Raw genomic sequence first — 24,809 nt, 5'->3', positions numbered from 1 at the left:
TAACAGTCACGCCTACAAGGCAGGGCTGAGAGAAGATGCTGAAGACCCAAGTTCCGGATGCTGGGGCTCTCTTAGTTCCTGGACCCTGGATGCTGGAGATAGACTGAGCAGAGTTCCCCAGAGAACACCACCAAACTGCGACACACCTTTCCCAGACCCTGCAACCTAACTACCTATTCATTTGTAAGTTACACCACTAAATAAACCTCCCTTTTAACTACATGGAGTGGCCTTAATAATGTCACTAATATGTTCCTTCAGAGTCATGGTTCTCACTTGAAATATTCCCTCTAGGTCATCAAGGCTTAAAAAGGAAACAAGTCTCAGCAAGTCCCTGAAGCTTACAAGATTCACAAGGTCTCTCCTTTACCCAAGGTTACAAAAGCAATAAGGACTGCTGGGAAGAGAGGAGACCCTCTGATCTGTTGAGTAGCCTACAAACTATGCAGAGAGCCCCAAGATTGTAGCTTTCATGAATCATTTCCCATGCTGTGGTGTGCTCTTCAGTGATACATTGCCGTGGAGTTGTTCAGAGTCCTCTAAGTACCTCCTCCCTCACACTCTTATAAGTACCTCCAGTGTAGTCACTGATTCACCACGGTAGACTTGGGTAGAATCGTGTCTTTGGTCTGTTGTCAGTGTCCTATCTAGGGTGAGGAGATGTTTGTTCCCTGCTCCCTAGGAAAAGTCTCACACAATGTAAAGGAGCAGGCAGGAGAAAGGACTGTTCCTTCAGGGAAGCTGTTCTGGAGGGAAGACATTTGAGCTGAGTGAACAAGACCAGTGAGGAGAGGGAGAATCAGGAGACCCCAAGACAGGGAAGGACTGGCAAGAGAGGCAGCCAGAGCCATAAGAAGGACCTGCTCTATGAAGCTGCTTACAGATGTCACACTGTGGAGCCTGCCCACTTTCCTGAGTGTTAGTAACTTAACAAAAGAAAGTAACTTATTTCCATTCTTTCTATCTCCTTTTCTTGCAGATGCTGGCAAAGCTTAAGCATGCTTTCCCTGGTGTTCTGGATGTCCTACTTATTCTCTGGAGCTACTCCTCCTGACTCCCCCCATGCCTGCTTCTGCCATACAGCTGCCTTCGACTTCCACTCCTGAACATGCCTGCTCTTTTGAAGGCATGACCTTCTTCCTCTTTCCCATCTCCCTCCTCCTGGCATCGCCTGAGATTTACAACTTGCCTGTTGTGTTGTTTTTTCTCAAACTCTAATAAAATTGTCCTAACTCGAAGAAGAAGAAGAAGAAGAAGAAGAAGAAGAAGAAGAAGAAGAAGAAGAAGAAGAAAAAAAGAAAGAAAGAAAGAAAGAAAGAAAGAAAGAAAGAAAGAAAGAAAGAAAGAAAGAAAGAAAGAAAGAAAGAAAAGAAGCATTACAGAAATGAGGGCCGCCCCCAGGAACGGGGGGCTTCTGGCTGCAGGAAGTCGAAGGATGGTCTGTATGAAAAGGGGCAGCAGAGTCAGTCTGTCCCTTGGCTAATGTGGGAAGAACAAAGAAAAGCACAAGACCAGTGAAGGTCGACACAAGTGAAGGGTCCCAAGGACAGTGGGCTGACAGAGCCGCTGAGCTGTGGGAGAGAGACCTGCTGGGCTGGGGTGACTGGCAGGCTGCATTGGGATTGTCAGGAGAGAGACCTGCTGGGCTGGGGTGACTGGCAGGCTGCATTGGGGTTGTCAGGAGACAGTAAGGGCTGAGGCACCCGGAGGGGAGAGGCGGGGGAGCGCACTACGCACTTTCAGTGTGTGCTAAGTGAGGTGAAAGGCAACTCGGGGTGTGGCCTCATGCGTGGAGCTGGGCTGGTGCAGAAAACTGGATGATGCCTTTGAAGCACAACATGCCCCTCTCGGGACTGAAACCACGAAGTGTTGGGAGTGGGTCCTCCAGCTTTTAGGCACCTGCCCTCCTCAGCCAGCTACTCCACAACCAGGGGTATCCCAGACAGTTGGCCTGGCTATGTTCCAGGGCTTTGGTGAGGAGACAATCTTGACCAGGCCGACCACTCCCATACACACATGGCTAGCACCTTAGAGGAGAAACTGGGCCTGTGTCAAACTCTGCAATCAGCTCTTCTCACTCACTGCTAAATTCTTGCCACATCCTTAGCAGCGTCTCTGCCCCAATCAGGAACCCACAGGGCGGGGCAAGCTGCACGGGCCTCAGCCACGCCCATGGGGCGGGGCAGGATGCGGAGATTTTCTAAAGACCTCTTCCTTTAGAACTGTCTTCATCCCCTCTGCTTAAAGTTCTGGCTTCACTCTTGGTCAACCCAAAGAGATGGTCTCTCTACAGGTTCAGGACCTGTGTTTGACGTCAGGTTGGAACCCCTACCCAGGTATGTGTCTTTGGATCTCTTTCCTCCTGGCTCTCAGCCTCCCCCCATGGAGAGTTCCTTAGACCTCACCTAGGGTGGTAGAGTCACGACTCCCTAGGCACCTTGGCTGTCGCTATAAGAGGGGCTCCAGATTTGCCGCTCTGCCTCCTACCCAGCTTCTCCCTGTTCCAGAGACTTCTGTGGTTCCTTTGGATGGAGAGAACCTGGGAATGGAAGGGTAAGGTGGGCTGCTTAGCTCAGCTGCCCAACCCCTAGGGACCCCACTGCCCTCTGGAATGAGGTGGGAGCAATCCTAATGGTTTTGGTCTCCGAGATCTGCAGACATGCAGTGCTCTCATGGCCAGACTTGGTGCTGAGAAACCCTGTCAGCAGTCAGTTCCAACATAAGCTTTGTGCCACTTAAATGGAGACGCCCTCTGTGTATTGCTGGTGAAAGCCAGAGTGGAGAGTGTGTACGTGTGTTTACACAGATGTGCAAGGATACTACTTGAGCCCATCAGTTTACCTCAATGCATAGACCAGGCTTGTAGAGAGATTTAATCAAGACCAAATTAGCCACAATCTTTGGCTTTTCATGTTGAGGCTTAGCAAGATGGACATGCTGAGCTGACCTTTCTTTTCTCCAAGACCGCCCAGTTAGGTATCCTTTCTACCTGTGTCTCTGGTCCCTCCTTTTGCCAGGCCTGATTCCAGAACCTGGCTTCTGCTGCTTGACAAGTACTGTTAAGAGGTGGAAGTGTCTGACTGGCTGCCCTGGGCCCAAGATACACAATATGCTCCCTGGAGTGTCCATATAAGAGGTTGTTTCCTCTCAGCCCAGTAACAGGACCTGGGTTCTCCCTAGGTCACTCTGGGTAGGACTGGGTACCCAGTCCCCAAAAGATGTGATGGTGATTCCATGGTCCTATTCTGGCAGGAAGAACCTGAGCAGACTGAATCCTCCTCAGAAGAGCTTCTGTGCGGGCTCTAACAAGACCCTAGACCTTAGTAGTCTCTAGACCTTAGCACAACTGACTCCATGATGGAAGTACCATTCAGTCTGTAAACAGCACCATCAGCTAAAACTAAAACAAAGGCCTAATACATCAAAGTCCATAGTTCTGGGAAAGTCTCTCAATGTACTTACCTTGCTTTTTGGCTTCTGTTTCCACTTCTGGATAACTGTTCTTGTTAACTGAATTATGTCAACCCAGAACATGTTTTTGTGCTTAAAAGCTCACCTTGACAAAGGCTTGGGGCTACACTGGGATCCTGAACACCTAGTATAGTTGCAGGCTGGCTAATAAAGACTTTCTATTGGCTTAATTGTGTCCAAGCAATCTTCTCTAGTGAATACCCCACAACACTTCTGGAGGCCCCAGCAATATCCCAGAGACCAGACCTCGAGACACTGGGGGTCTCAGAGCCATGTGAAATAAGGAAGAGTGCAGTGGTCAGGGGACTTTTAAGGGATGCACAACCTGAGATGTCCCGGGTCCCCAGGGCTCCCTTTGATCAATAGCTGCCTAGCACTTCAGAGGGTCTGACACCTCCATCCCCCAAAGGAAACAAACTAGGAAGTTGCCTAGTCTCTCACCATCAGAGGTAAGTCTGGTTAAGGTGCCTTCTGTTTGTACACATAGGAGAGGTTAGATGCAGCCGCTGATCCAGTGTCCAGAATCCATGTGAGATGTCCCTGGATCCTTCTGTCTGTCCAGATGTATGAATGTGTGATGGCCGTCCTTGATTGTCTCTGCTGTGTCTCTCTGTGTGTATATGTGTCTCTGTGTGTCTTTCTATGCCTTTCAGTCAGTTCTTTTCTCTGTATTGACCAGCGCCTTTCTCTGGTGTGAAAACCCCCTGGCTTAAGACCTGTGCCCCCTCCTACAGGGGACCGAATCCTATTGGTTCTCCCAGGTCACCCAGAGAACCCCAAAACCTCCACCTCTACCATTCTGGGGGCTCTTGCCTGTTTTGCTGCTTGACTCCTGCTCCTGGTCAAGGTGGGTCCCTGTGTGGCGGTGGAGAGGCAGGGCCTCTCATACAGGCCCGTCACCTAAGCAGAATGCACACAGGGATGGGGAACTAGTTCCCCAAGGTGAGCATTCCCTCCGCTCTGCCCCTTCCCTGTTCCAAGCAGCCCAGGGAAGGGGAAGTTCCCCTGGGCGGGCTGAAGGAAAAGAGAAAGTTCCGCTATTCTCTTTCATAATTCATGTCTCATTTTTAAGCAGTGATCTGTAAAACCCACCATTCTTTAAGAAACAAAAAAAAAACAAAAAACAAAAGCCAAGCCAACCAACCAAAGAAACAAACAAAAACAACCAACTGCCCCTGGGCTGGGCAGAAGGGATTGCTGCCAGACAGCACAGCCTGGACAGGACGGCTTTCTCCTTCTGTCCAACGCTGACCAAGCAGACCTTAAGCAATTTTCACTAGGCACATTTTAGAAATATTAAAGACAACTGCTGAAAGATTTCCTTTGTTACCCAGTCAACTCCAGATATTAGAAAAAAGTTATGAAAATTAAAAAAATAGAAGATATAAGCAGGTCCCAGTTGCTGGAGGTAACTCAAAGGTGTTTGACAACAGAGAATGGATGGGGACGAGGCCTTTTGCATAAACTGAAGGTCACTGTCACCTTCTCTGATGATGAGACACAGACTTACAGGTACCCAGCAAATCATGCTGTCTTATCCTCTATCAGATGAATATCTCCTAGCTGAAAGTTCTGCCCTCCAATCAAAAGATAGTTAAACTATCTCTCAGATTGACAACAAAGATTCCCAGGGTTATGGGCTGAAACTAATCCCCCAGGACTGGCCCAACACCAAGCTTCTATTATTGTTCAGTTAACCACCTCATCTACCCTTGTCCAGATTAAATAATACACAATCACTGGAAACAAAAGGTGTTAAAAACCCTGAAACAAAAGGAAAAATTGCAGTCCGTATTGCCTGGCTTGGAGAGACAGACATCCCAGTGCCCCGCCAGTCATCCTGGAATATACTTCACCCACCTGTGAAGAAACCTGGGACCTCTGGTTCTCATGAGTCTGATTCTTCCAGGGAAACAGAAGTTCACTGTCTTGGACCTGAAAGATGCATTCTTCAGCCTCCCATTGGCAGAGGTGAGTCAACACATCTTTGCTTTTAAATAGATAGACCCAGAGGGAAGTTACAGTGGGTAACATACCTAGACCAGGTTGCCCCAGGATTTAAAGACACTAAATACAGACTTCCTGCCCTTCCATCAGAGGTTTTCTGGGAAAATAGACTGAAGGACCGCTGCTAGAGTTACAGACTGTGGACTACAAAATGTTGTCTAAGAAAGCCCAACTTTGTAGAAGGCTACCTGTCTTACCTATCTTGGAGGCAAAAGGAGCCTGTCCGAGTAGGATTGCTGCCATCCTTCAGATCCCAGCTCCAGAGAGTAAGAGACAGACATGTTCAAGAGTTCCAAGATGCGGCTGGACGTTGCTGCCTCTGGATACCAGAGTTTGTGGAAATAGCAAGGCCCCAGCACAAAGTGGGGTACTAAGCCCATAATCTTTACTGGGATTAAACAAAAGACATTTGAGGCTTTAAAAACGGTTCTCACTTCTGCTCCAGCCCTAGATTTTCAGACAAAAGGGTTTTTAACCCAAACTTTGGGGCCATGGAAACACCTTTGACCATTGGACCCTGTAACCACAGGATGGCCCACCTGTCTAAGAGCTGTGGCAACTAGTGCTAGTTTTAAAAATGTAAACACGTTAACTTTGGGTCAAGATCTTATACTCACAACACCCCATGACACAGGTGAGTCCCTCCTCTGAGGAGCACCAGAGTGCTGACTGTCTAATGACTGTGGGATCCAGCTCAGGCCCTACTCCTGGCCAAGTCTGGTTTGAGAAACCCACCGCCATCAGTTCAGCTACCCTCTTGCCTGAATGACATGGGTGCCCCTTCATGACCATCAGGAGATAAAAGATGAATCCAGGTATGCAGGGGCTGCAGCAGTTACTTTAACTGAAATGATCTGGGCCCAAGCCAGGTACCTCAACAAAGAGAAGAACTGATTGATATGACCTAGGCTCTCAGATGGGAAAAGGAAAGTCCACCAACGTATATACACTGGCCATCAGTTGATACGCTTTTATTATCAGCTGTGTCCACACACTGGCCATCAGTTGATATGCTTTTATTATCAGCTGTGTCCACGGTGTGATCTACAGAGAAAGAAGGCTTCTCACCTCTGGGGAAACGGACATTAAAAATCTTGGCCTTTCTAGAGGTTATTCGGCTTCCCCTACAAATTGCTGTCCTCCACTGCTGGGCTGCTGACCCAGCTGTTGACAAATAGCCCTAAGACCAGTGGGGAATGTAACAGGGCCCAAGACCTTAGCACAACTGACTCCATGATGGAAGTACTATTTAAGCTTTAAAACTGAGCACATAAATAGCACCACCTGCCAAAATTAAAAAACCAAGGGCCTGATCCATCAAAGTCCATAGTTCTGGAAAGTCTCAAACTGTACTAACCTTGTCTTTTGGCTTCTGTATTTCCACTTCCGGCTAACTGAAGTATGTCAACCTAGAACATGTTTTTGTGTGTAAAAGCTCACCCTGAGAAGAGCTCAGTGCTACACTGGGATCCTGAACACCCAGTGCAGTCACTAGCCAACTAATAAAGACTTTCTATTGGCTTACACCCATGTCCAAGCAGTCTTCCCTGGGGAACACCCCACAAGGACAAAGAGAAGTGAACACAGTTGCCCTTCTTCAGAAGAGCATGTATGATGGCTGAGGTAGGCAAGCAGGCCACTTACTCCCCCACCCCCCAAAAAACCCTGTAAAAGTAATGGGGTGTGAGCATAGTCATTCCCTTTCAGAAGAATCCATGGAAGGACAGAGAAAGAATATCTCAGGTGAGTCTGGCCAAAGATATTTGAGGAGAGATGTACCCAACATGGATCCCAAACAATAATTAAGATTGTCAGTTCAAAATGAGGTCTATTCACAAGCCTCATTGGCTGTCAAGGTGAAGAAGCTGATACAAAGACATGAAGGAGAGGAAACCACCAGAGCCCAATTCAGACTAATGCCCAGCCTAGTCATAGAGCTGGTGCTCTGCCCAGGAGTCCTTCGCCTCTGCTTTAGAACCAAAGCTCCAGGAGGGGGCCGGAAGTGGGCCTCAACTTACCCTCTGCCTTGCCCCTCACAACCTAGTTCCTGACCAAATAAAGACCTGGAGGGTCCCTGCACCTGGAATTGGTGGTTCCCAGAGTCTCTGCATCTGGTGAAGCAATGTGGCTGCCCACCCTCCTTTTCAGGACAGAAGAAGGAGAAAGATGCTACATCCCAGAGTGTACAGGTTCTCCGTGCTACCACTGTTTTCTGCTGACGTCTCTGCTCCCTACCCACCTGCTCTAGCGTCCTGGGGGCCAGAGGCAGAGGGAATAAGCTCTGCGCAAACATCCTGCCTTCTCCCCAGGATATTTTCTTTAATAAAAGACTGTGGAAATGTCAGCCAGTCTAAACAAATAGCAGGTTTTGTGGAGCATGAACAGCCTGCGAGCAACCCTGGAGATGACTTTGGGAAAAATCATGCCAGAAAGCAGGCACAGAACTCTTCAATATGGGAGCATTTGGGGTCATGATGACAGAATCACAGATACAGGGCCCAGGAAGGAAGGAGCCAACGTACCCTGGGTCTGGATACTTTTCTATTGTGACAAAACACCATGACTAAGGCACTTCTAGAAGGAAGAGTTTACTGGGGCTTAGGGTTCCAGAGGGTTCGTCCATAATCAGCTTGGCAGGGAGCATGGCAGCAGGCAGCCAAGCATGGCACTGAACCAGCAGAGAGATTACATCCTCATCCACAACTATGAGACAAAGAGAGCTAAATGGAATGGCATGGTCTCTTGGAACGTCAAAGGCCACCCTCAGTGGCACACCTCCTCCAGGAAAGCTGCTCCTTCCTAAAAAGTTCCACCAACTGGGGCCTAAGTATTCAAATGTGAGCCTATGGGGGGGGGGGTATTTTAATTCAAACCACCACAGGGCCTAAAGTCACATTAGATAAGGGTTCCTTCCTGAAGATCTTCAGGCCAAGAAACAGAGTGGGTGAATGTTGGCAGACTCTTCCTGGGCAGCTTCCCACATACCCCTCAGAGGCCTACCTTCTCAGAGCATCAGATTTTTGCTTCATGACCTCTAGATTAGGGAGGTCCCAACTCAGGACTTGGACCCGAGGGACCTGCCAAGCCCAGCAGTCGGGAAATACTTGCTTCCTCATACCTGACTGTGGGCCAGGGTCCTGACAGGTTTGGAGGCAGGAGCTGAGGCTCACGGGACACACAGATCTGAGTATCTAGGTATCTGGATCTATTAAGGTTTGGAATTCAGAAGCAGTAGGTCATAAGGACCCACACTCCTCTAGGGCAGGACAGATCCAGTTCTAGCCACACTCAGAGTGTGGGTAAGAAGAAACAGGTAGGTCACTGGGCATGATTCCTTAGCAATATGTTGTCGCTAGGCCCTTTCTATCTCTCCTGGCCTCCCATCTGCCCTAAGACGAATAACCTCTGCCACATTTTGCTGCCAGGATGTTCTGTCTTCCTGTGAGCCCAGAACCATAGTGCCTAGTGACCATGGGCTGAAACCATGGGCCAAAATATGCCTTCCTTAAGTAGTTCTACTGGTTTTGGGGTCACAGCTGTAAAAAGTTATGGACACAGCAAATCAGTCAGGAGCTAGGACCAGTCAGTGGTGAACTCCACAGCCACAGCAGGGCTTCCATGAACACCAGAGGCTAAAAGGTGGGGTAGAGTCCTTGTCTGAATGACCAGAAATCTGCAGAAGGAAGTAATACTGAATGGTATCAGAGGCCAGGCCAGATAAAGATTTTCATTTTCTGCCTGGGTCTCTCTTATTCAAGAGGTCCACCCTTATGCCTAGCCACCATGCTAATAAGGAAGCCCTGGAGAGGAACAGGAGAAAAAAAAATGTGTTCCCCAACCTGCTAGTGTAGATGAAGTGGAGACAGCTGGTCTCCGCCACACCCAGCCCAATGTGCAGTTTCAGAAGCAAAATCCACTTGGTGGGTCAAAGTGCTAGGTAGGCTTCGTGGGGGAAGGGTTGTTAGCAGCAAGAGGTTCGGCATCAGTATTCTGGGGCTGCCTTTCTCTTCTGAGCCCAAGCTGAGTGCTGAGCAAAGCCAGTTGAACTACAGTGCCATCCCCTTCATGTCAGACTCTCTCCCGGGAGAGTCCCTATGCTGAGGGACATGGGGCCCCAGTAGCCTTCTATTCCACTCAGCCCAAGGCCCCAGACAAAGCCAGACCTGGAAGGCAGAACGCCCGTCCCTTTGGAGCACAGCCCCACTGGCAAGAGCAGACACTGGGCTGCTCACGGCGCACTGTCTCGGCGCACTGTCTCATTCAATCCACACGAGGACCCTATGTGTTCAGGACTCACTGTCCACACGAGAAGGAGGCTCCAGAGTCAGCTGAGTTCCTGGTCTCATGTGTCCCCACTTGACCTTGGAATAGACAGACACACTGGGGAATGATTTAAAAGCCTTTATTCTCAATCCCTCCCCAGTGGTCCACGTCTGTCTGCCCACCCACAGCTGGGACAGCAGCCGCTCTCAGCCACAGCCACCCCATCAATCAATATTTTTAATTACTTTTACATGATTGACTAATAAAATTCTCCACTGCCTAATTGATTTTTTGATGGGGAGATGAATTTTTTTTCTCACCTAAATGATAAGTTGTATTTCTTTTGGTCATTTTAGAAGAAGAAAAATGGGATAGAGCAGGAATAAGGAGAGACCCCGAGGTCAAGAAGATTATAGGCCCAAACGGAGATAAATTAACGGGCAGCCCCAGTCACCATGTGCCCCAGAAGACACCCAGAGGGTCCTCCTGTGCTGGATCACCACGCTGGTCAGAGGGATACCGGTTCTGCAAGAAGCATGGGTAACACCTTACTTAACCATCAAGTGTCGCATTGTTTCTCAGTTCGGGGTGCAAAGTCTCCTTCACATTGTTTTCATATATTCATTTATTGCCACGTTGGGGATCAAACCCAGAGCCTCACGCATGCTGGGTACACACTCTGTATCCAATTATATATCCCATCTCTTTCCTTTCTTTTTAAATAAAATCAGTTTCAAATTATTAAAGCAGCTTATTTATTGCCTGTAATTTGGAAAAAGCAGGCAAATCTAATTAAACAAAGAGAGCTTGCCTCAGGCCAAGCACCTATGTGTCAGGGAACAGAGGCCACTACAGAGTCTAGCTTCACTGCCAACCACCCCCCCCCCCCCCCCCCCCCCCCCCCCCCCCACTCCCGCCCCTGTCCCCACTGGCTGGCTCCTAACAGCAACACTCCCTCTTCTGTTCACTGCTCAGGTTCCTGAAGCAGATCAACACGAGAGATGTTTTGCCTCTCCCTTTCTACCAAAGAAGTGAATCAGTTCCAACAAGATGAAAAAGTGGGTCCCAGTGGAAAACGCAGAGTAAGAGAAATGTGATTTTTAGTATTTATTATGGACAGAGGACAAGAAAAGGAGCAATACAATGAACTTCCATGTACCATCCCCAGCTGCAACAACCACCAATAGCTCTAATCTTCACCTCTGCTCAGTTTATCCAGCTCTTCTTAGAGACAGAGCGACACACTTTGGGCTCGGCGGTAGAGCATGTGTCTGCAGTGCAGAAAGCCCCGAGTCGGAGACACAGCATTGCACATACATTTGCACACACTGAGCCGAAACTGGGGAAAGAGCAGCTGAGTGAGAGGGAGAATCTTCTTTATGTAGAGTTTGGTACAGCACAGGAGAGGGCCACCACCGTCACCTACGCTTTGCAGGGACTTGAGGCAGGCAGGGTGGGATGGGGGACATCATTATAGGAGACAGAAGCTTCCTGTGTGCCCTGGGGAGGCAGCTGGCTAGAAACAAGGTATGTGTGCGTGGGAGGAGGGCAGGGGGCTTAGGTTTTTACGGATTATTCCTAAGCAGGACGTGAAGAGGGGGCTTAGAGAATTTGTCAGTATTGATCAAGGTCTGCTGTTTGGCGTCAATTATTACACAGGTTATTATGCTGTCTCCTAGGTCGTCACTAGAGACAGAAGGCTGGCCTCCTGGGGGTACAGCATAGGTTCCTTACAATATGAGTTGGGTGTCCTGGGCTGGTTGCTTCTGACTGTGGGTCAGAGTTCTGTTTTACGCATATGGCTCAAAACATGTATAGTCTGTCACCTTCTTATCGAAGATGAGCAAATTCAGCTGCATAATGGTGATACTTGGGTACCACTGTGTAACGCGTGGTATTTAAGCCGTTTCTAGTTGCTGAAAGGACTCAGGAAGTCAGTAGCTCGTCTGTAACTATTGGTTGAATGGAAGGAGGGAGTGTGAATGCAGGAAGGAGGAATGGAAATCCCAGGCCCGGATCACTGAGCACGGGAGGAAGCTGACAAGGAGAAGTGTGGAAGGTTGGGAGGCAGTGACATTTCTATAGAAGTAAATGCATCTGCTAAGTGGGTTTCTTGAGAGGAAAAAGTAATGCAGCTATTTGAACTCCAAATTTAAGAATAACTACCAGAAAATAAAACAGACTTGGCAGCTTTCGGTACTGTAAGCGTATGAAAAGTTTAAGTCATTTATTTGGATTTTTTTAAGAGGGTGGATGTACCATATCTTTGGCACTGTTCAAGGTGTTGGAGGTACAACTATGAACAGACAAAAATCTCCACCTTCACAAATATCTATCCTGTGGGAAACACGGAAAATAATCAGCATTAATACATAAATACATGGTGTCAATGGTAGCCAATGTCTTAGAAACAAAGCAGAACATAAACAAGCAAGTGCTGAAGGTGGTTTGGAGTTTTAAACGGAATGATTAGGGAGGCCTCTGTGTCAGCACAGAGCTAAAGAATATTGGAAAGCAAAATATGTGGATGAAAGGAAAATGAATCTCAGGCAGAAAACATGGGAAGTTTGAACAGTCTGCAGTTCGAGGATGAGGCTGGTACTGCCAGCCCGTGGCCTGAAATGGAGTAAACTGGGGTGGGAGCAGCAGGACACAAAGCAGAAGAGGAATCCCAGGTGGCATTTTGTGGATGATGCACTCGGATACGAATTTCTCAATAGAATACTTGCAAATAGAATTTAAGAACACATACAAAAGATCGTTCACTGTGATCAAGTTGGCTTCATTCCAGGGATGCAGGGATGGTTCAACATAAACAAATTAATAATCACAATTCACCACATAAATGGGCTCAAGGGCAAAAATCATGTGATCATTTCAATTGATGCAGAGAAAGGCCTTTAACAAAAATCAGATATCCTTTTATGATAAAAGAGAGACTGTGGGTGGAGGGGACATATCTCAATATCATAAAAAGTACTTGTGAAAAACTGATCGCTTCCATCATGTTAAATGGAGAACAGGTTGAAACAAGACAAGGCTATCCAATATCACCACTCCTATTTACTGTAGTGCTTGAAGTCCTAGTTACATCAATAAAGCAGGAGATGGAAATAAAAGGACGCAAATAGGAAAGGAGGTCAAAGTATCCCTGTTTGCAGATAAGATGATTCTGCACATGAGAGGCCCCAAAGACTCCAACAAGGACCTGCTAGAGCTGATAAACATTTTAATCAAAATGACAGTTTACAAAACTAACATGCCCAAATCAGTAGCCCTCCTATATACTAGTGACAAAGACACACTGGAGGCTGGGGAGGTGGCTCAGCAGTTTAGAGCACTGGCTGCTCTTCCAGAGATCATGGGTTCTAGTCCCAGCACACACGTGGTGGCTCACATCATCTAGAACTCCAGTTCTGGGGGATCTGGTGTCCCCTTCTGGCTTCTGTGAGCACTACATGTTCATGGTGCACATGTACACATGCAGGGAAACATTCATACATATAAAATGAAAATTAGATATTAATAAGACATACTGAAAATGAAACCAGGGAAATAATTCCATTCACAACAGCCTAAAATATACTTTGGCATTAACCTAGCCAGGAAGTGAAAGGCCATACAGTGAAAACTTTCAGACACTAAAGAGCAATTAAGGAAGACGCTAGAAGACTAGAAGATGGAAAGACCTCCCATGCTCATGGATTGGTAGAACAATGTTGTTACAATGGCCATCCTGCCCAAAACAATCTGCAGATTCAATGTGATCCCAATTAAAACTTCAGTCTAATTCTTCACAGTAATTGAGACAAAAATCTAAAATTCAGATGGAAGCACAAAAGGCCTGTACAGTCCTGAAAGACAAAACCCAGGGAGAACTGTCAGCAGGGTCACAGCTCTTCAAGTCATACCATAGAGACATGGTAATACACAACAGGATGGAACTGGCACACACACACAAATATACACATAGACACAGTCATATACACACACATACACAGACACAGACATATACACACACATACACAGACATATTCACACACATATGCAGACATAGACATACACACATACACAGACATATACACACACATACACACACACATACACAGACATATACACACACATACACAGACATATGCACACACATACACACACATACACACACATACACAGACATCTACACACACATATGCAGACAGAGACATACACACACACATACACCATCACCACCAGCCACCTAATTTTTGAAAAAAGATGCCAAAAATACACAGTGGATGGAGAAAAGATGAAGTCTTTAGCAATCATGCTGAAGAAGCTGGACATCTATATGTAGAAAATGGAAGTGAACCCTTCTGTCTCACCTTGCACAAAAATTCCGAACAGGTCAATGATCTCAGTGTTAAGCCTGAAACCCTGACACATGTAGAGGGAAGAGCAGGGAGGGCACTCCAGGTAACGGCTCAGGTAATGACCTTGTGAGTGTGACTTCAGTCACACAGAACCAGCAATTAGCCACAAGTGGGACCTCATGAAATCAAAAGCTTCCGTACCACAGAAAAAACTGTTAATTGACTCTACCCAACAGAATGGAGGAAAACGTCTTTGCTGGCTATATATCTGACAGAATTAGTCTCTAAAATATACAAAGAACTTAAAAAAAAAAAAAACAACAACCCTGCATGTCAAGAAAACAGACAACTCAATTAAAAATTGGCTCTGGGCCTGAAGAGAGTTCTCCTGAGAAATACAAGTGGCCAAGAAATATCTCAGCAAGTGTTCATCGTCCTTAACTCTCAGGGGATACAAACTAAAACTACTTTGAGGTTTCACCTTACCTGAGACAGAATGGTTAAGACTAAGGGAATAAATGAAAACAAGCGATTGTGAGGGTGTGGGATAAGGGGAACCTTCATCACTGTTGGCAAGACTGAAAACTGGTACAGCCACCAGAGACGACTCCTTGTCATACACCCATATACAGAAATGCATGCTCACCCATGCACACAGCTGCTCGACTCACAAGAGCTAGGGCACAGAAACAGCCTAGCTGTCCATCAACTGAAAAATGGATAATTAAAATGTAGACTTTTATTCAACTATAAAGAAAAATGAAAAACTCGGGCAAATTAATGAACTGGAAAACATTATACTGAGTGAGGCAACCCGGACCCAGAAAGACACACATTGCATGCTGTCAATCATATGTGGGTCTTAGCGCTGAATCTTTAATTTCTGTGTTTAACTTGGGGTACCTATAGAAGCCAAGGAAGCAGAAAGGGGACATTGTGGAGAGAGAGACCTTGAGGAGGACTGGAGAACACGGCGATGTGAAGGGGAAAGAGGGAATATTGGGGAGGGAAGTTTAAGTTGAGAGAGGGATGGAGGAAGGGCAGAGAAGTGGTTGGAGGACAGCTAACACTAAGAATGTCTGAAAAATCCGTGTGGAAACGTATTTTCTAAGCCCCCCCCTCCGTGTGTGTGTGTGTGTGTGTGTGTGTGTGTGTGTGTGTGTGTTCATATGACAGGGTTTTGTTTGTTTGGTTGGTTTTTGGTTTTTTGAGACAGGGTTTCTCTGTGTAGCTTTGCACCTTTCCTGGCCTCGAACTCACAAAGATCCGCCTGGCTCTGCCTCCCAAGTGCTGGGATTAAAGGCGTGCGCCACCGCCGCCCGGCCATATGACAGTTTAATTGGTGTTACCCTACATAGGGATGACGCTCCCCATAGAAGACATAGGGTTGCCCAATAAAAACCTCAATGTCAGATCCTCCCTTGGAGCTGTTGGTCAGAGTTGTCCCAGAGACTCCCAAGACAATACACACTATTGCCATTGCTCTTGGCTGCTCACTAGAACTTGATGACAGGATCCTGTTGCTGAAAACTCTATACACTTTGGTCACTGGATGCAGAGAATAGCATTGGTATTGATCGGAAAGCTTCCTCCATGCTGGCTAGCTTTCATGGTACTGGAATGTACCTATGTAGGTACATTCTATGTAGGCTGGAAGTTCTATATAGAGGTCACCAGCAGTCAGTCTTACTCAGCTATAAACCTGTGTTACAATAATGTCCATGACAATATATGTCCACAGGTGCAATAGTGACGCAGATGTTATAAAGGGAGTCGACCACATGCCGAGTACTGCAAATCTGTCCAAGAATCCTTGGCTGGGGAGCTCATAGGCCCTAGGAATGAACCTACTATTATTATTTGCTAAATTGGCCTATATCAAACTATTCTTTAAATTCATACCTGTATCCGCCTAGACTCATGCAGCTCCCAGATCTCACTGGGAAAACTTCATTGTGCAGTGGATGTTAAAGTATAGAAAAGAAGTGTGGCATGCTCAACCACAAATGAGACATCTATATCACATTCCCTTATTTCAAAGGTCAGGGGCCATCAAGATAGAAAGGTCATAAGAAGCAGGGATTGGGGAGGACCAGAGTAAAATACTGTCTTCTGTACAAGACAGGACCACTGCACTCATGAGCTCAAAGTAAGTGTGGTTGCCGGAACAAGACCTGCACTAGATGAAGCCAGTCAACCTTTCTGTCTGGAAAAGAATAAAGCTCATGAACTCCTCCTTCCTGTAACTAAGCAGAAGTAAGCTGACTATTCTCCAGTGAATGACCCCATATCCATGAGAATACAGCAGCATAAACTGTGCTGGTGGGTTATAAAAAAAAAAAAAAAAAGATCAAAAAGTTGCAGGAGTGGATCTGGGAGGGGTCAGGGAAGGAGTGTCAGAGATTAGAATTAAAACGCATTGTATTCATGTAGGAAATTCTCCAAGAATTAATAAAATATATTTTAATTTTTTATTTCTAATTTTAATTTTCTTGAGAATTTCATACAATCTATTTTGATGATATTCCTTCCCCTTCCCCAACTACTCCCAGATCTTTCCAACCATCCTACTCACCCAACTTCATTTTCTTTCTTGTTCTTAAAAAAACAAAACAAAACTCCAAGACAACAACAACAGCAAAAGTACACACAGAAGAAACCAACAAAACTGGAGTCTGATTAGTGTTGGACAACTACTCTTGAGTATGGGACCTGTCCAGGAGTGTTGATATACACAGTGTCACTCCACTGAAGACAACTAAGTTTCCTCTTCTAGAAGCTAACAATGGCCAGCACCTTCTTGAGTAGGAATGGGAATCTGTGCCCACTTCCCCTCCTCAGTGCTGGGGTCCTGTCTGGCTTGAACTTGCTCAGTCTTGCGCATGCTGTCACAGTCTGGGAGCTCATATGTGCATCGCCCCTATTGTACCTGGAAACAGTTTCCTTCAAGTCATCCACCACCTCCAGCTCTAATACCCTTTCACCTCCTCTTTCACCTCTATCCCCAAGCCTTAAGGGGAGGTATGTGGTAAAGACATCCCATAATTCTGAATTATTATGGGAAGGTGCTCCACTATATGCATACTGTTCACATATGAGTCTGTGTTAATTACCATCTACTGCAAAAAGAAGCTTCACTGGTGAGGGCTGAATGATGCTCTGATGTATGGGTAGAGCAATATGTCATTGGGAATTGTTTTATTTCTGTGTTCACTTAGCAGAATAAAAGTAGTGGGTTTTCCCCTGGGCCCATGGCCTATCTAATTTCACACCCTTGACCTCATTAACAATATCAGGTGTGGGTTACATCTCATGGAGCAGACCTTAAGTTCCATCAAGAAGCGGTGGGTTATTCCTATAATATTCAGGCCACTATTGCATCAGTGGGCATATCTTGCAGGTAGGTCTCTATAGAAGCTCATAGGGTTCATAGCTGGATGAAACTGATGATTATTTTTCTCCCCTGGTAGCGTGTATAGCACATTACAGCACTGTGAATGCTCATTGGTAGGGCTGAGGCTTCCAGTTGAGCACCAGCCTAATTTTCCTTGTTCTATGACCTAAGTGCTATCCTCTGCAATAGAATCTCACTCTCAAGTTGTGGAGGGTAACCAATAGCATTGGTAATAACCTGTAATGTTTGGATGGGGTCTATGTGACCCTTTTAGCAAACAGATCCCCAAAAATGCAAGCCGTTCCTGGTATTGGGGTTTTATTTGGTAGCATATGATGTTGTGGTATTGCCTCTCCCATTGTATGGTAACTCCATTTAAACTCCTTTTTATATGTATATATTTTAGGAAGTTTCCAAAAGGAAAAGAGAAAAATATTCAGCTAGAAAAGTACTCAAGGGGGGTAAAAGTTGTACAATTCCCATATTTGAATTGATGCCAGTTTGCAGGTTCAAGACATTGAGTAAACAGGAAGCAAAATAAAATCAGATAAATCCATGACAAGACACATTGAAATTAAGTTTATGAAATATGAAGACAAAGACAAAAACTCCTAAAGGCAGCTAGAGAAATTACCCTTCAACGACAGCAGATTTTTCTTTGGAATTAGGTGTCAGGGTACTGGCACTGTGTTTTCCAAACCTTGAAAGTAAAAATTTGTCAAGTCAAAATCTGGAACCCAATGATACCCAGTATAACCATCCTTCTTCTTAACCTCATTCTCAAATGAAGAATAATTAGGAGAATCTGTTGCCCAGTACCACACTAAAAGAATGGCTGGAAGAATTTATCCAAACAGAAAGGGAACAATAAGCCTTGGGGCATAAGGAAGGAAAGAATGAAGTAAGAATAAGAATGGGTAGCCAGGCAGTAGTGGCAGACACCTTAATCCCAGCACTCAGGAGGCAGAAGAGGCAGATCTCTGTGAGTTCAAGGCCAGTCTGCTCTACAAACCAAGTTCCAGGACAGCCAGGGCTACACAGAGACACCCTGTCTCAAAAAACAAAAACAAAAACAAACCCCCAAAAACAAGCAAAAAAAAAAGAAAAAGAACGGGTAAACATAACAATTTTCCTTTTCCTCCAGCCTCACTACATCTACTGAGTGATTAGAATAAAACTCTAACACTGACTGTGCTCAACATTTGAGAGGAAATTTTAAAACAATTCCATTGCATACAAAAGAAGTATAAAAAAGAGCTAAGGTTTCCAAACTGGAAACCATTCAACTTCCTTCCACCATGTCCCACCCCCTAAAAGTTTCCACTACCTCCTAATGTCATCGTAGGCTGCCAGTCTTCAACACATGGACCTTGTCAGGGAAGATCCAAAGCACAGCAAGAGCTGTGAGGAAAATATAAATGAAAGCCCCAGAGAGGCTTCAGTATTAGAGCAGCTAAACTTGACACCACCAAATGCAGATGAGGATGTGGAGAGGCAGGGTTGTTCACATATGGCCAGTCGGGCTGGGAAATGGTTAAGCAGCTCTGGAGAACAGTTTGACAGTTGCTTTAAAAAAAAAAAAAAATTAAGGAGGCCAGGCATAATGGCACGTGCTTTCATCCCAGCATTCAGGAGGCTGAGGAAAGTGGATCCATGTGAGTTCAAGGCCAACCTGGTCTACATAGTGAATTCCAGGTCAGGGCTACATTGTGAGCCCCTGTCTCAAAAAACAAAACAAAAATTAAACTTGCAATTACCAATATAAAACAAAATTGTTATTCCAGAGAAACTGAAGGCTTGTCATTTATACAAAGACCTACATGTAAAAAATTATATATATTTTTATTTATAGCAGAAAAATAATGGAAAGAACCTACACATCTTCCTGAGGCAAATGGTTGAACAAATGGGTGCATCCACACCATGAACCATGTTGCTCCACAGTAAAAAGTAGCAAACTGTTGGCACAGGGAGTAACTGGACTAGATCATAATCAGTCCCCCAAACTGCACATTGTATAATGCATACTAAAATAAAAAGAATTCTAGAAAGAGAGATGGCATTAAAGAGGAATTTATGTAGAGAAATGGACGAGGGCCACTCAGGGTCCACAGTAGTGATTCATGCAGCCTGGAAATGTCATTTCTACTCATTCATAACACAACTCCAAGAGAGCAGACAGCAGATAGCTGCTGGCCTCTCTACTGTGTCTTCAGTATCCTCTAGCTTTGTAAGATTTTACCAATGGGAGAATCTGGGTAAAGAGCATAAGATAATATACTATTTGTAACAATTGTATGTGAATCTACAATTACATGAAAACTTAAAAAAATAATTATTTATTCTCTAACAAGTTTGTGTATGTACGTAATACATTCTGCCACACTCACTGAATGCTGCCATGTGAAGGCTTGCACACTGACACTGCTCCGAATAATCTCTACAACACAAGCAGCAACACACTGAAAACCATATGGTGGCAGCTATCACACAGCCTCCCTTACTAAGCTGTGCTGAAAATGACATGTCACAGTCAAGATCATGAGTTATTAAGAGAGGAGAAGCCATTTATAGAACCATGCATATAATCCGGTCTTTTATGTTTATAATAAAATATGTGTGGCACATAGATGGGTGCATTTGTACAGGCTTAATGTCCTATAAACACGTTCCGTGGGGGAAAGCTGGCAGGTGCTCTCACATCTCTCAAGTGATGCCATTCCTCTGAGATGGGGGCGGGGATGGGAGAGGTGACGGGGTTATGGTGTAGACTTTGCAATATCAAAGCAGAAATTGCAGTTTTATTTTATACTTTTTTTTGGCTTCTCTAATGTTAGATTACTTTTCCCCTTTTGTTGAAAAAGCTTCTTTTCTCATCCACTATATCCTGATTACAGTTTTATCTCCCTCTACTCTTCCAAGTTCCTCCCCACTTCCCCTCCCATCTGGATCCACTCCCTTTCTGTCTCTCATTAGAAAGGAACAGGCTTCTAGGAGGTAGCAACCAAACACAACAAAAGAAAATATAATAAGATAAAGCAAAGATCATTACGTTGAAGTTGGACAAAGCAAACCAACAGAAGGAAAGGAGCCGAAGAGAAGGCACAGGAATCAGAAACCCGCTAGTTCACACACCCAGGAGTCCCATAAAAACACTAAACGGAAAGCCATAATGTATACTCAGAGGAACTGGTGCAGACCTGTGCAGGCCCTGTGCTTGCTGCTTCAGTGAGTTCATAAGAACTTTGCTCAGTTGATTTAGAAGACCTTGTGTCCTTGGGGTCCTCCATCCCCTCTGGCTCTTACACTCTTTCTGCCTCCTCTTTTGCAATGTTCCCTGAGCTCTGAGGGGAGGGGTTTGATGGAGAAATCCCATTTAGGGCTGAGTGTTCCAAGGTATAGATCTCTGTCTTTCTGTCTCTGTCTCTCTGCCCCTCTGTCTCTCTCTGTGTATCTGTCTTTCTGTCTCTGTCTCTCTCTCTCTGTGTCTCTCTCTCTCTTCTCTCTCTCTCTCTCTCTCTCTCTCTCTCTCTCTCTCTCTCTCTCTCTCTCTCCATAATGTCTGGCTGTGAGTCTCTGTATTTGTTCCCATCTGCTGCAAGAGAAAACCTCTCTGATAATGGCCGAATAAGGCACTGATCTACGAGTATAGCAGACTATCACTAGGAGTCATTTTATCTCTATATTTTTTTAAAGACTGTAGTATTTGATTTTACCCTAGATCTCTCTGGGCTGTCTAATCTCTGGTTCTTGGTCGCCCAAGTAGTGTTGGGTATGGGTTCCATCTCAAGGAGTGGACCTTAAGTCAAATCAGACATTGGTTGGTTAGTCCCACAAGCTTTGTGCCACCATTGCCCTGGCATATTTTGCAGGCAGGACAGATTGTAGATCAAAGGGATTGTGGTTGTGTTGGTGTTTATGTTTCTCTTTTGGTAGCCTGCAGAGTCCCTCCCATACTAAAGACAATAGAACATAAGGTTGAAGGTTCTATGTAGGTACCAGCTTGACCTCCTAGTGTTGAATGAGTTGTATGGGTATTGTCTTCAGCAATGGGGCTTTGCTATCAGTTTTTGGAGCTAAACACACTGTCTTCGCAATAGCCTGGGTTGTTTGGGGATTTCCATGGGACTCCTTTGGCCAACAAATTAATTGGATGTAACCCAGACCCAGTACTGGAAGCTTTGTCTGGTGGCAAGAGATGGCCAGTTGAGACTCTGTCTCCCTCATTGTTTGAAGACTTCATTAGGATCATCTTCATATATTTGTGGAGGTTTCCACTGTACTATATTTCCACACCACCCCTCAAATGCCCTGTAATTCTAGCTGTATCTCCCCAAATTCCCTCACCCTCCGCATCTGATCTTCCCATTCCCCCTGACCCAGCCAACCCATAAAATCTACTCTATTTCTCCCTCCCAAGGAGATCCATGTCCCCCAGTCCCTTCCTCTATACCTAAAGTGTCTGGGTCTACAGATTGTAGCTTGGTTTTCATTTACTTAACAGCTAATATCCATATATAAGTGTGTGTGTGTGTGTGTGTGTGTGTGTGTGTGTGTGTAATATTTATCTTTCTGGATTACCTCACTTGGGATGATTCTTTTCTACTATTTGAAGATTGTATAATAGCCATCTATTTTCTCTATAATTTTTAAAGTATGAAGAGATAATAGGCCAAAAGAGGCAGTCAGCTCATCCAGCCCACAAAAATCACCCAGCCTTGTTGAAATATACTAAAGTAGCATTAAATGTGAGGACAGAGTATTCATCTGAAGCAGGCGAGTCCAATTTCATAACAAAGCAAGAAGAGAAGGCAGCGCATATTTTGACCACGTTCACCAGCGATGCCCCAAACAGATGTCAAAGTGATCTGCCTGTGTCCCAGCTGTCTAAGTGGCCTGCAGGGTCTTCCTACCCTCCACCATCACTCTCTACCTTTATCCTGGCTTCCCCCTGGGTAGTCCACGGGGAAGAAGACTGTGATCACCATGAGCCAGCCACAGGACAAGATGCCCAGGTGTGGATTGTACTTTACTGCCTCCTAATCTCATAGTTGGAGACTAGTAATATACCAAGTGCTTGGGGCAGTGTTTGTGTGCATGTTTTCTGTAGTAGTAGCCAGCATACTGTCTTATCTCAGGATATAACGGGAATGAAGCCAGGGTTTCACTTCCCTGTCTGAAGTTGGCGGACAGTTTGCTGCAGTGGGATGCCTCAGCTAGGAATGCTTTCAGCTGCAAGGGTTCCAAGGAAGGCAGCTTAAACAAAGAAGGTTTTGCTGCCATTCATAACAAGACTGTACACAAGCAGACTGTAGATAGCTGCGGGACTGGAGTCTGCAGCCTGGCCCAGCAGAGCATAGTCATAGAAAGAACTTGGCTTCTCTTGTGTGTGTTCCCCTCACAGGTGCTATGTGGGCGACCCAGCTTCTGCTACCATTGCATCTACCTTCAATGTAGGAAGAAAAGAGATGGAGAGGACCTGGAAATATCAACTCTAGTCGGTTCTTTGTGAGGAATGAACAACCTTTGGCTTCACTAGTGGAGATGGCAAGGCAAAGCGGATTGGGAACATCCTGTAGAATGAGCTCCTTTTTTCTTGATCTCATCAAGAAAACCTGTGAGACTGGTGGTCTAATGAACTGGGAGAAGGGCATGGAGTTCTCCAAACACTTCTCAGCCGTAAGTCCATCAATACGTCCCTGCTCATTTCTTGGGAGAGGGAGCATCCATCCATAAAGAAGTCTGCCTGCCGAGAAGCAATTAGGAATGGGAGCAGCCAGCTGTGGGGCTAGCTAGGAGTTCATGCTCTCTTCGGGACATAGCAAGCTGGATTGCCATGGAGCCCAAGTAAGAGAACGGGAGATCCAACCTCCAGTTGCCCCCTGTTAGGCTCTGCTCATATCACAACTGTCGCTGGGGCTGGTGGAAGTTGCTGGAGGCCAACAGACTGCTCATTTCCTCCTAGGTCATTCAACCTGTTCTCCATCTTCTGTGCTCCCAGGAGCCCTGGGTGGCCAGCTTGAGATCAGGGGCCCAGTGCATATAGCCATCACCTCCCTTTATATCCGCTGGGCAGCTCAACTGATGCTATCTAGTTCCTGAGACCCCGCAGTGAACTCAGACCCCAGATAGTCTCTCTCGATAAAGCCTGGCCCTTTTTCATCTCTTAACTAATATCAAACCCTGGCGGAGGCTCAAACTTGCGGCTGGGGACCAACTCCTGGCTCAAAATCTGGGCTGCTTTCCTGAAGCAACCTGATCCTCAGGCGGGTGGTGGCATAGAAGAGGAGAATGCGCTCAGTGCCCATGTGAGGTCCTGCCACCTCTTTGGTAAGCTGAGGATACAGACCAGAAGCCTCCTGCTTTGCTCTCTGCCATACACAGTCACCGTGTTTGTGGATGGTGCCCATCACAGCGTCCAGGTTCTTTACAACTCTGGTTGGCATCTGGCAGATACGTCTACTGCTGCTGTCTCATGCATGGCATTTCCGACATGGCACATGCTGCACACCACCTCAGCCTCAGAAAAGGGTAGCTCATTTTTCCTGAGTTTGTAGAAAACACCCTTTTAACACATTGGCAACAATGAATACAGTAATACCTTTCCCAGGAGGCCAAAGAAAGAATGAAAACTCATTTGGGCAAGATGTCCAGGCCTGGGGCATCTCTGTCCCTCATACATGTCCAGGCCTGGGGTATCTGTGTCCCCCAAACATGTCCTGGCCTGGCGCACCTGTGTCTCCCCAAGAACTTCCTGAGGTCCAGATGCCCTGATTTCCCAGCCAGCACAAGGCAGTCATTTTCCTTGGCCTCCAGGGACACTGTTCCCATTGTGCTCTCTCACTTCTGAGCTCTGGGTGTCCCCCGTCATAAGGTCTCCTGCAGCCTTCAAAGACACCGCTCTTTCCTGTCTTTGACTGTCTCCTGCCTTCAGCTGCACTTCATCGCTTTGCTCCTCTTGGTGGTAAAACTGCTCCTGAGATGGAGTCTGTCTGTTTGGGTTCACCCCTTGAACTTTCTGCAAGGCTCCGTGATACCCTCAGAGCACCCGATTGTACCTGAATCCATGATGTCCATCACTGGCCAACAGTTAGTCCTCTTTCTTCAATTAGCATCTCCCCAAATTCTAGGTACCAAGCCCCTCACCTTCTTTCTCCCTTCTGACATCTTCTCCACATCTTCCCCTGAGCCTCCCTTTAGCCACAGTCTAAAATCTCTCTAGGTTCTTAGCCTCCTCCATCTTCTACAGCAAGGCTAGATAGGCTCCCTGGGCTTTACCTGTGAACCCCAATATACAGGACTCCCCTAAACATGCCTGCCATCGC

Source organism: Onychomys torridus, chromosome 3 (assembly GCF_903995425.1).
Source record: "Onychomys torridus chromosome 3, mOncTor1.1, whole genome shotgun sequence".
Classification (NCBI taxonomy): Eukaryota; Metazoa; Chordata; class Mammalia; order Rodentia; family Cricetidae; genus Onychomys; species Onychomys torridus.
This window is presented reverse-complemented; position numbering follows the sequence as displayed.